The 10,593-nt window shown below is 51.6% G+C and overlaps 1 long non-coding RNA gene across 1 annotated transcript; it reads left to right on the top strand.

Moving 5' to 3' along the window:
- The first annotated feature begins 1,201 nt into the window (after window positions 1-1,201).
- On the top strand, window positions 1,202-10,437 carry LOC122377570. The gene is made up of 3 exons (XR_006255891.1): window positions 1,202-1,319; window positions 1,941-2,000; window positions 10,194-10,437. It is a non-coding gene; the product is annotated as an uncharacterized LOC122377570 (long non-coding RNA).
- Window positions 10,438-10,593: the final 156 nt, after the last annotated feature.

Raw genomic sequence — 10,593 nt, 5'->3', positions numbered from 1 at the left:
CACCCCTGGTTGCCATGGAATCCAGAGAAGCAGAAAGCGTCAGTCTCTGCAATACCATTGGTCAGCCCTGTCTGTGAGGTGCAAATCTCAAAATTGAACAAAGTAGGAGAGTTTCATTTTTGACGCACCTGAGACTTTCCCTTTCATCCCCGCGTTTCGAATACGTTTATATACTTAGCTTCAAATTCAAATTCAGATTGCAGATTCATATTCGATGGAAAAAATGATAAAAACGGACCCCTTAGAATCTCACCAAATTTACACCAGCCACTCAGCATGACCTGGTCATCACAGAAAAAAATTATCTAAGCTCGGCAAGCCCTGGGGGCTGAGATATTAGGGGTCAAAGTTCAAGGTCATTGAGGGCGGACCCCTCAGAATTACCTCAAAATTTGCACACAGATGCAACTTGACATGCTGAGCACGATGGACATAAAATCTAAGCCCGGCAAGCCCTGACCTAGAAGTTAGGTCAGGTCAAAGGTTGCAGCCACGTGGAGGTCACGTGACCCATTTTAAAGCGGACCCCTCAGATTTTAATGAATTTTTGTGAGCTGATACATCTAGACACTCTTATTAATATCCTGAATTATCTAAGTTCGGCAAGCTCTGGGGGCTGAGATATGAGGGGTCAAAGGTCAAGGTCATTTGAGAGCGGACCCCTTCAATTTTTGTTAAAACTTTAATCACCCCTCAACTTTGTCTTCTGAATTTAATGATAAAAATTTCTAAGCTCGGCAAGCCTTAAGGCCGCCGTCCACTGCGACGGAATTCCGTCCGGAGTCCGTCCGGAATGTCGCCGCACGCTGGCCGCATCCGGTCCGGATGCGGTCCGGATGCGGAGAGCTAATAAATGTTTCCTATCACTTATTACCAAATAAAATATTGCAAGTAACCAGCAGCGAATACTCTTGCCATTCTAAGGAAATAATTTTTACTTACTTCATGATGATCGAGTTCCAATTCTTCGTACAATTCACAATGTTTGCCTCCGATACGGCCCCAAACCACGTCTGTTCCGGACGTTCCGGATGCGTTTTCCGCAGAAAAGTTCAACGCGTCGGACATCACTCTTCCGTCTCCGTAGCAACCGCATCCGAAACGCATGCGGAGAGCTGACGGAAAATCAACAGCTGATTGCCGTTCGGATGCGGTCCGGACGGAGCGCACACGATTTCCGTACGGACCGGATGCGCCCATAGGGTTCTGTGTTAAATTCCGTACGGACCGCACGCGTTCCGCACAGTGGACGGCGGCCTTTAGAAAAGCCAGAATGAGTATTTAGAAAACGAGCATTTGTATTCCAATATGGCTGACAGGTAGGTATTAAGGCGCATCAATGACAAAATTGACGCGTAAATAGGCGGCGCCGGCGGCGCCATATTTTCATTTTATTTTGTAGTGTAGGCATGGATTTGATGGTGTAGGTAGGGGGTAAGAATCTTGTGTAAGGTTATATAGGGCCTTGAGTGTAGGTATATACATATAACATATTGATATAACATACCGTGGTGTGTAAGTTAAGGTGAAGGTGATATGATGTGTGTGATCCATGGTGTGGGCGTGGCTTCAGAATCAGGGTTATCAGCCACAATCCTTAGAATGAGTTTTTATGCTAGCTAATTATATATAGGTACCTCTGGAACCTATGCATACCTATGACCTATCTGAGGGCTGTTCACGGGCCCTGTGTGTGGTCGGACCGTACACAAGCTCTAAGCTCTGCCCACTTCGTCCCTAAGCCATCCATCCATCTGTCACCGCACACAGCAACCTCTGTGGTCGGTCGGGACTGGCCACAGGCCGTCCACCGCATGGCATGCAGCTGTGACATCAGAACTGGTTACCCTTCCCCTACCCCTAAGCTTGCTGTACACACCACACACAGTGAACTCAGCAGTTTACGGTGCCCGCTAACACCCCTCTGTATTCTGTTGCAGGAAGGCTCCTATGTGCAGACAACCCAATTTTGGAACTGTACTGAAGGCCATTGTCACAAGGTATGCGTGTCACATGCTACACCAGATGTTTGTCTGCAATCTTTCTCCATCCAATGTATTCTCATCTGGAACGGCTTCGCAGAAAATGTTGGGACCGCACCTGACCTAACTAGCTTTAAGAGGGCCTAGGGTGATGTGACATGTAACAAACTACCATCCCGCAAAGTAGGTAGTTGATGATGATAAAGATGAGCAACTTTTGTCAAATAATCTTGATTCACACATAATTTTTGTATGAGTTTTTCATGTGGATGCTGTAACTCCAGGTGTTATGTAACCCCCGCCTTCTTCTGCTCACTGACTGCCTCTCACTGCCTCTCACCGCCTCTCACTGCCTCTCACTGCCTCCCACTGGCTCTCACTGCCTCTCACTTCCTCCTGCCCTGCCTCTGACTGCCTGCCTCTGCTCACTGACTGCCTCTCACCACCTCTACTGCCTCTCACTGCCTCTCACCACCTCATGGTCGTTAGCATTTTTCAGTTTAGGGACTATCTCAAATTTCGTGAGAATAATTTTGGTTTTACAATTTTGCTTTTGATATTCAACAAAAATTATATCTAAGCGCGGCACGACTCAAATATAGATATATGTATAAAAATAATTACAAGTTTTAATTCAAACATGGCCGCCAGGCATCTTGACTGACGCGTTTGATTCGATCTCGGCGCGTAAACAAAAGACCATTAGGCAGCAAAAATGTAGTGTGTTATAGTGTATTAAATTGTGTTTTTAGGTGTTTTTATATACTTTGGTGAGGTCTGTGTATTAGATTACATGCTCTGTTGATACGCTAGGATAGTCCTTTGCATATTTTTTTGCAAAGAAACATATTAAGCCTTGCCTAGTCAATTCTAAAGCCCTCATAACACCCTCTTCAAAAAATCTACTTTATCATGTAGGTACATACCTACCTGTGCAATGCAATATGAAGTCCTAATTTATCCCAATATAATGCCTACTGAGACTTAACACTTACTTCTGCTTTTTGGTATCTGCTGCAGTTTAAATGGAGATGAACTTAGTCAAAGCCAATGTCAATTAGAATCGGGGGCAGCTCGGACATATGCAGCATAGATGTAGAGCTGCTCTGTCTGCGTCACTCCCAGGTGATGTCAGCCGCCCACTCTGCTGGTATGCAGAGCCTAAGGCTGCTGAAGCATTTGAGCAATCTTGTTCCATATGCCCGCTGCTTAAAATGAGCAGCAACAGCTGATCTGATCTGTCTGAGTGTGCTCAACATTCTTCCCTGTTGACCCCTGTTGACCATATCCACCTCTGTCATCCCTTGTCGACCCTTTTTGACCTCTGTCGACCTCTTCTGTCGACCTTTGTTGACCCTGCCCTGCCCTACCCTGCCCTGCCCTGCCCTGGCTCATGTCAGCTCCTGTCAGCTCCTTGTTGACCTCTGTCGACCTCTGTCGACCCTGCAATGCCTTGCCCTGCCCTGCCCTGGCTCCTGTCAGCTCCTTGTTGACCTCTGTCGACCTCTGTCAACTTCTGTCGACCTCTTCTTACGACCTCTTCTGTCGACCTCTTTTGTCGACCTCTGTTGACCTTTGTCGACCCTGCCCTGCCCTGGCTCCTGCCAGCTCCTGTCAGCTCCTGTCAGCTCCTTGTCGACCTCTGTCAACCCTGCCCTGCCTTGCCCTGCCCTGGCTCCTGTCAGCTCCTGTCAGCTCCTTGTCAACCTCCGTCGACCTCTGTCGACCTCTGTCAACCTCTGTCGACCTCTTCTTACGACCTCTTCTGTCGACCTCTTTTGTCGACCTTTGTCGACCTCCGTCGACCCTGCCCTGCCCTGCCCTGCCTTGGCTCCTGCCCTGCCCTGGCTCTTGCCCTGCCCTGCCCTGCCCTGCCCTGGCACCTGTCAGCTCCAGTCAGCTCCTTGTCAACCTCTGTCGACCTCTGTCGACAGGGGCGATGCCAGGTACCATCAACAGTAGGGAATGGAATGACTGACCGAGGTGACTTGAGGTACCGTAAACAGTGGGGCAGGGGCGACTCTTCTGTCCGACCTGACCGAAGTCTGTCCGACCTGGCAGAGGTATGTGGGACCTAAAAAAGGTATGTGTGACCTGACAGAGATATGTGGGACCTGACAGAGGTATGTAAGACCTGTCAGAGGTCTGTAGGAGCTTACATAGATATGTGGAACCGGACAGACGTCTGACAACCCTGGCCGAGGTCTGTCAGGCACCTGACTGAGGTCTTTCAGACCTGACTGAGGTCTGCCAGACCTGACCAAGGTCTGTCCCACCTGCCAGACGTTTGCGGGGCCTGACAGAGGTATGTGGGACCTGACAGAGGTATGTGGGACCCGACAGAGCTATGTGGGACCTGACAGAGGTATGTAAGACCTATGAGAGGTCTGTAGGAGCTGACAGAGATATGTGGAACCTGACAGAAGTCTGACAACCCTGGCCGAGGTCTGTCAGAGACCTGATTGAGGTATTTCAGACCTGTCTGAGGTCTCAGACCTGATTGAGGTCTCTCCGACCTGACCGAGGTCTGTCAGACCTGACAGAGGTATGTGAGACCTGAGAGAGGCCTGTAGGAGCTGACAGAGATATGTGGAACCTGACAGACGTCTGACAACCCTGGCCGAGGTCTGTCAAAGACCTGACTGAAGTCTCTCAGACCTAACCGAGGTGTCTCCGACCTGACCGAGGACTGTCAGACCTGACCGAGGTCTGTCAGACCTGACAGAGGTATGTGAGACCTAAGAAAGGTCTGTCAGACCTGACAGAGGTATGTGGGACCTGACAGAAGCATGTGGGACCTGACAGAGGTATGTAAGACCTGTCAGAGGTCTGTAGGAGCCGACAGAGATAAATGGAACCTGACAGACGTCTGACAACCCTGGCCGAGGTCTGTCAAAGACCTGACTGAAGTCTCTCAGACCTGACCGAGGTCTGTCAGACCAGACCGATGTCTGTCAGACGTGACAGAGGTATGTGAGACCTGACAGAGGTCTGTAGGAGCTGACAGAGATATGTGGAACCTGACAGACGTCTGACAACCCTCCTATGTGGACCCTCCCTGTCTGTAGGAGCTGACAGAGATATATGGAACCTGACAGACGCCTGACAAACCTGGCCGAGGTCTGTCAGAGGCCTGACTGAGGCCTCTCAGACCTGACTGAGGTCTATCAGACCTGACTGAGGTCTGTTAGACCTGACAGAGGTATGTAAGACGTATCTGAGCTCTGTAGGAGCTGACAGAGATATATGGAACCTGACAGACATCTGACAACCCTGGCTGTAGTCTGTCAGAGACCTGACTGAGATCTTTCAGATCTGACCGAGGTCTCTCCGACCTGGCCGAGGTCTGTCAGACCTGACAGAGGTATGTGAGACCTGACAGAGGTCTGTAGGAGCTGACAGAGATATATGGAACCTGACAGACGTCTGACAACCCTGGCCGAGATCTGTCAGAGACCTGATTGAGGTCTGTCAGACGTGACCGAGGTCTCTCCGACCTGACCGAGGACTGTCAGACCAGACCGAGGTCTGTCAGACGTGACAGAGGCATGTGAGACCTGACAGAGATCTGTAGGAGCTGACAGAGATATGTGGAACCTGACAGACGCCTGACAAACCTGGCCGAGGTCTTTCAGAGACCTGACTGAGGTCTCGCAGACCTGACTGAGGTGTGTCAGACCTGACAGAGGTATGTAAGATCTGTCTGAGGTATGTATGAGCTGACAGAGATATATGGAACCTGACAGACATCTGACAACCCTGGCCGTAGTCTGTCAGAGACCTGACTGGGATCTTTCAGACCTGACCGAGGTCTCTCAGACCTGACAGAGGTCTCTTAGACGTGACCGAGGTCTCTCTGACCTGACCGAAGTCTCTCAGACCTGACTGAGGTCTCTCCGACCTGACTGAGGTCTCTCCGACCTGACCGAGGTCTGTCAGACCTGACAGAGGTATGTGAGACCTGACAGAGGTCTGTAGGAGCTGACAGAGATATATGGAACCTGACAGACGTCTGACAACCCTGGCCGAGATCTGTCAGAGACCTGATTGAGGTCTGTCAGACCTGACCGAGGTCTCTCCGACCTGACCGAGGACTGTCAGACCAGACCGAGGTCTGTCAGACGTGACAGAGGCATGTGAGACCTGACAGAGGTCTGTAGGAGCTGACAGAGATATGTGGAACCTGACAGACGCCTGACAAACCTGGCCGAGGTCTTTCAGAGACCTGACTGAGGTCTCTCAGACCTGACTGAGGTCTCTCAGACCTGACTAAGGTCTGTCAGACCTGACTGAGGTGTGTCAGACCTGACAGAGTTATGTAAGATCTGTCTGAGGTATGTTGGAGCTGACAGAGATATATGGAACCTGACAGACATCTGACAACCCTGGCCGTAGTCTGTCAGAGACCTGACTGGGATCTTTCAGACCTGACCGAGGTCTCTCAGACCTGACAGAGGTCTCATAGACCTGACCGAGGTCTCTCTGACCTGACCGAGGTGTCTCAGACCTGACAGAGGTATGTGAGACCTGACAGAGGTCTCTGTTAGCTGACAGAGATATATGGAAACTGACAGACGTCTGACAACCCTTGCCGAGATCTGTCAGAGACCTGATTGAGGTCTGTCAGACCTGACAGACGTCTGTGGGACCTGACAAAGGTATGTGGGACATGACAGAGGTATGTGGGACCTGACAGAGGTACGTGCGACCTAACATAGGTCTGTCACACCTGACAGAGGTATGTGGGTCCTGACTGAGGTATGTAAGACCTGTCAGAGGTCTGTAGGAGCTGACAGAGATATGCGGAACCTCACAGACCTCTGACAACCCTGACCGAGGTCTGTCAGAGACCTGATTGAGGTCTCTTAGACCTGACTGAGGTCTGTTAGACCTGACAGAGGTATGTGAGACCTGACAGAGGTCTTTAGGAGCTGACAGAGATATGTGGAACCTGACAGACTTCTGACAACCCTCCTATGTGGACCCTCCCTGTCTGTAGGAGCTGACAGAGATATATGGAACCTGACAGACGTCTGACAACCCTCGCCGAGGTCTGTCAAAGACCTGATTGAGGTCTTTCAGATCTAACCGAGGTCTCTCAGATATGACCGAGGTCTCTCCGACCTGACCGAGGTCTGGCAGACCTGACAGAGGTATGTCAGACCTGACAGAGATATGTGAGACCTGACAGAGGTCTGTAGGAGCTGACAGAGATATGTGGAACCTGACAGACAGACGTCTGACAACCCTGGCCGAGATCTGTCAGAGACCTGATTGAGGTCTTTCAGATCTGACCGAGGTCTCTCAGACCTGACCGAGGTATGTGAGACCCGACAGAGGTCTGTAAGAGCTGACAGAGATATGTGGAACCTGGCAGACATCTGACAACCCTGACCGATATCTGTCAAAGACCTGACTAAAGTCTCTCAGACCTGACCGAGGTCTGTCAGAGACCTGACCGAGGTCTGTCAGACCTGACAGAGGTATGTGAGACCTGACAGAGGTCTGTAGGAGCTGACAGAGATATATGGAACCTGACAGACGTCTGACAACCCTGGCCGAGATCTGTCAGAGACCTGATTGAGGTCTGTCAGACGTGACCGAGGTCTCTCCGACCTGACCGAGGACTGTCAGACCAGACCGAGGTCTGTCAGACGTGACAGAGGCATGTGAGACCTGACAGAGGTCTGTAGTAGCTGACAGAGATATGTGGAACCTGACAGACGCCTGACAAACCTGGCCGAGGTCTGTCAGAGACCTGACTGAGGTCTCTCAGACCTGACTGAGGTCTGTCAGACCTGACTCAGGTTTGTCAGACCTGACAGAGGTATGTGGGACCTGACAGAAGTATGTGGGACCTGACAGAGGTATGTAAGACCTGTCAGAGGTCTGTAGGAGCTGACAGAGATAAATGGAACCTGACAGACGTCTGACAACCCTGGCCGATGCCTGTCAAAGACCTGACTGAAGTCTCTCAGACCTGACCGAGGTCTCTCCGACCTGACCGAGGACTGTCAGACCAGACCGAGGTCTGTCAGACGTGACAGAGGTATGTGAGACCTGACAGAGGTATGTGAGACCTGACAGACGTCTGTAGGAGCTGACAGAGATATGTAGAACCTGACAGACGTCTGACAACCCTCCTATGTGGACTCTCCCTGTCTGTAGGAGCTGACAGAGATATATGGAACCTGACAGACGCCTGACAAACCTGGCCGAGGTCTGTCAGAGACCTGACTGAGGTCTCTCAGACCTGACTGAGGTCTGTGAGACCTGACAGAGGTATGTAAGACGTATCTGAGGTCTGTAGGAGCTGACAGAGATATATGGAACCTGACAGACATCTGACAACCCTGGCTGTAGTCTGTCAGAGACCTGACTGAGATCTTTCAGATCTGACCGAGGTCTCTCAGACCTGACCGAGGTCTCTCAGTCCTGACCGAGGTCTCTCAGACCTGACCGAGGTCTCTCCGACCTGACCGAGGTCTGTCAGACCTGACAGAGGTCTGTAGGAGCTGACAGAGATATATGGAAACTGACAGACGTCTGACAACCCTGGCCGAGATCTGCCAGAGACCTGATTGAGGTCTGTCAGACCTGACCGAGGTCTCTCCGACCTGACCGAGGACTGTCAGACTAGACCGAGGTCTGTCAGACGTGACAGAGGCATGTGAGACCTGACAGAGGTCTGTAGTAGCTGACAGAGATATGTGGAACCTGACAGACGCCTGACAAACCTGGCCGAGGTCTGTCAGAGACCTGACTGAGGTCTCTCAGACCTGACTGAGGTCTGTCAGACCTGACTGAGGTCTGTCAGACCTGACAGAGGTATGTGGGACCTGACAGAAGTATGTGGGACCTGACAGAGGTATGTAAGACCTGTCAGAGGTCTGTGGGAGCTGACAGAGATAAATGGAACCTGACAGACGTCTGACAACCCTGGCCGATGTCTGTCAAAGACCTGACTGAAGTCTCTCAGACCTGACCGAGGTCTCTCCGACCTGACCGAGGACTGTCAGACCAGACCGAGGTCTGTCAGACGTGACAGAGGTATGTGAGACCTGACAGAGGTCTGTAGGAGCTGACAGAGATATGTAGAACCTGACAGACGTCTGACAACCCTCCTATGTGGACTCTCCCTGTCTGTAGGAGCTGACAGAGATATATGGAACCTGACAGACGCCTGACAAACCTGGCCGAGGTCTGTCAGAGACCTGACTGAGGTCTCTCAGACCTGACTGAGGTCTGTGAGACCTGACAGAGGTATGTAAGACGTATCTGAGGTCTGTAGGAGCTGACAGAGATATATGGAACCTGACAGACATCTGACAACCCTGGCTGTAGTCTGTCAGAGACCTGACTGAGATCTTTCAGATCTGACCGAGGTCTCTCAGACCTGACCGAGGTCTCTCAGACCTGACCGAGGTCTCTCCGACCTGACCGAGGTCTCTCAGACCTGACAGAGGTCTGTAGGAGCTGATAGAGATATATGGAAACTGACAGACGTCTGACAACCCTGGCCGAGATCTGCCAGAGACCTGATTGAGGTCTGTCAGACCTGACCGAGGTCTCTCCGACCTGACCGAGGACTGTCAGACCAGACCGAGGTCTGTCAGACGTGACAGAGGCATGTGAGGCCTGACAGAGGTCTGTAGGAGCTGACAGATATGTGGAACCTGACAGACGCCTGACAAACCTGGCCGAGGTCTGTCAGAGACCTGACTGAGGTCTCTCAGACCTGACTGAGGTCTGTCAGACCTGACAGAGGTATGTAAGATCTGTCTGAGGTCTGTAGGAGCTGACAGAGATATGTGGAACCTGACAGACGTCTGACAACCCTGGCCGAGGTCTGCCAAAGACCTGACTGAGGTCTTTCAGACCTGACCGAGGTCTCTCCGACCTCAGTCTGACTGCCCCATGTTAACTGCCCCAGTTAACAGTTGACTGCCCCATGTTAACTGTTGACTACCCCTGCCCCACTGTTGCATTTCATTTCGCACTGTTCACGGTACCTGAAGTCGCCTCTGCCCTGCCCTGCCCTCCTGTCAGCTCTCTAAGTCAGCTCTGCTCTGCTCGCTCTGCTCTGCCCCGCCTTGCTCTGCTCTGCTCGCTCTGCTCTGTCAGCTCTGCTGTACACTGCTCTGCTCTGTGTGCTCTGTCTTGTCTCTGTGTACATTATAAGCTGACCTTCCCGTGACCTCTCGCCGGCAGCACGCTGCATGGCTACGAGGAGTCGGCTTCGTGCCTGTCGTTCGGCGGTTCGGCCGGTGTGCTGGTCTCCGGCTGTCTTGGCGGCGAGCTGCGTCTTTGGCGACCCCATTCGGGACGCACCACACTGCTGGCCCTACAGCAGAAGGCACACCGCCTGGGTGTTACCTGCTGCCATAATCTATTATCCATCAGCAAACCATATGTATGTTTTCTTTCTGAATAAAAATGTGCCTGGGCAAGTAAATCGGAACATCTTTCAATGGATCAGTGTTATTCGACGCAAAGCCTGATCACAATCCAGCGGAAAAGGCTATCCCACTCTACACTGGGGCTCCACATTGACATGATTCCCACGCCTGCTAGGGGGAGGGCTGCTGAACAGTGAACACCCCCCCCCCCC

The sequence above is a fragment of the Amphibalanus amphitrite genome, unplaced genomic scaffold (genome assembly GCF_019059575.1).
Source record: "Amphibalanus amphitrite isolate SeventyFive unplaced genomic scaffold, NRLGWU_Aamphi_draft 000047F_arrow, whole genome shotgun sequence".
Lineage (NCBI taxonomy): Eukaryota > Metazoa > Arthropoda > Thecostraca > Balanomorpha > Balanidae > Amphibalanus > Amphibalanus amphitrite.
Note: the sequence above shows the minus strand (reverse complement) of the source record. Positions and strands in the feature narration are given on the sequence as shown.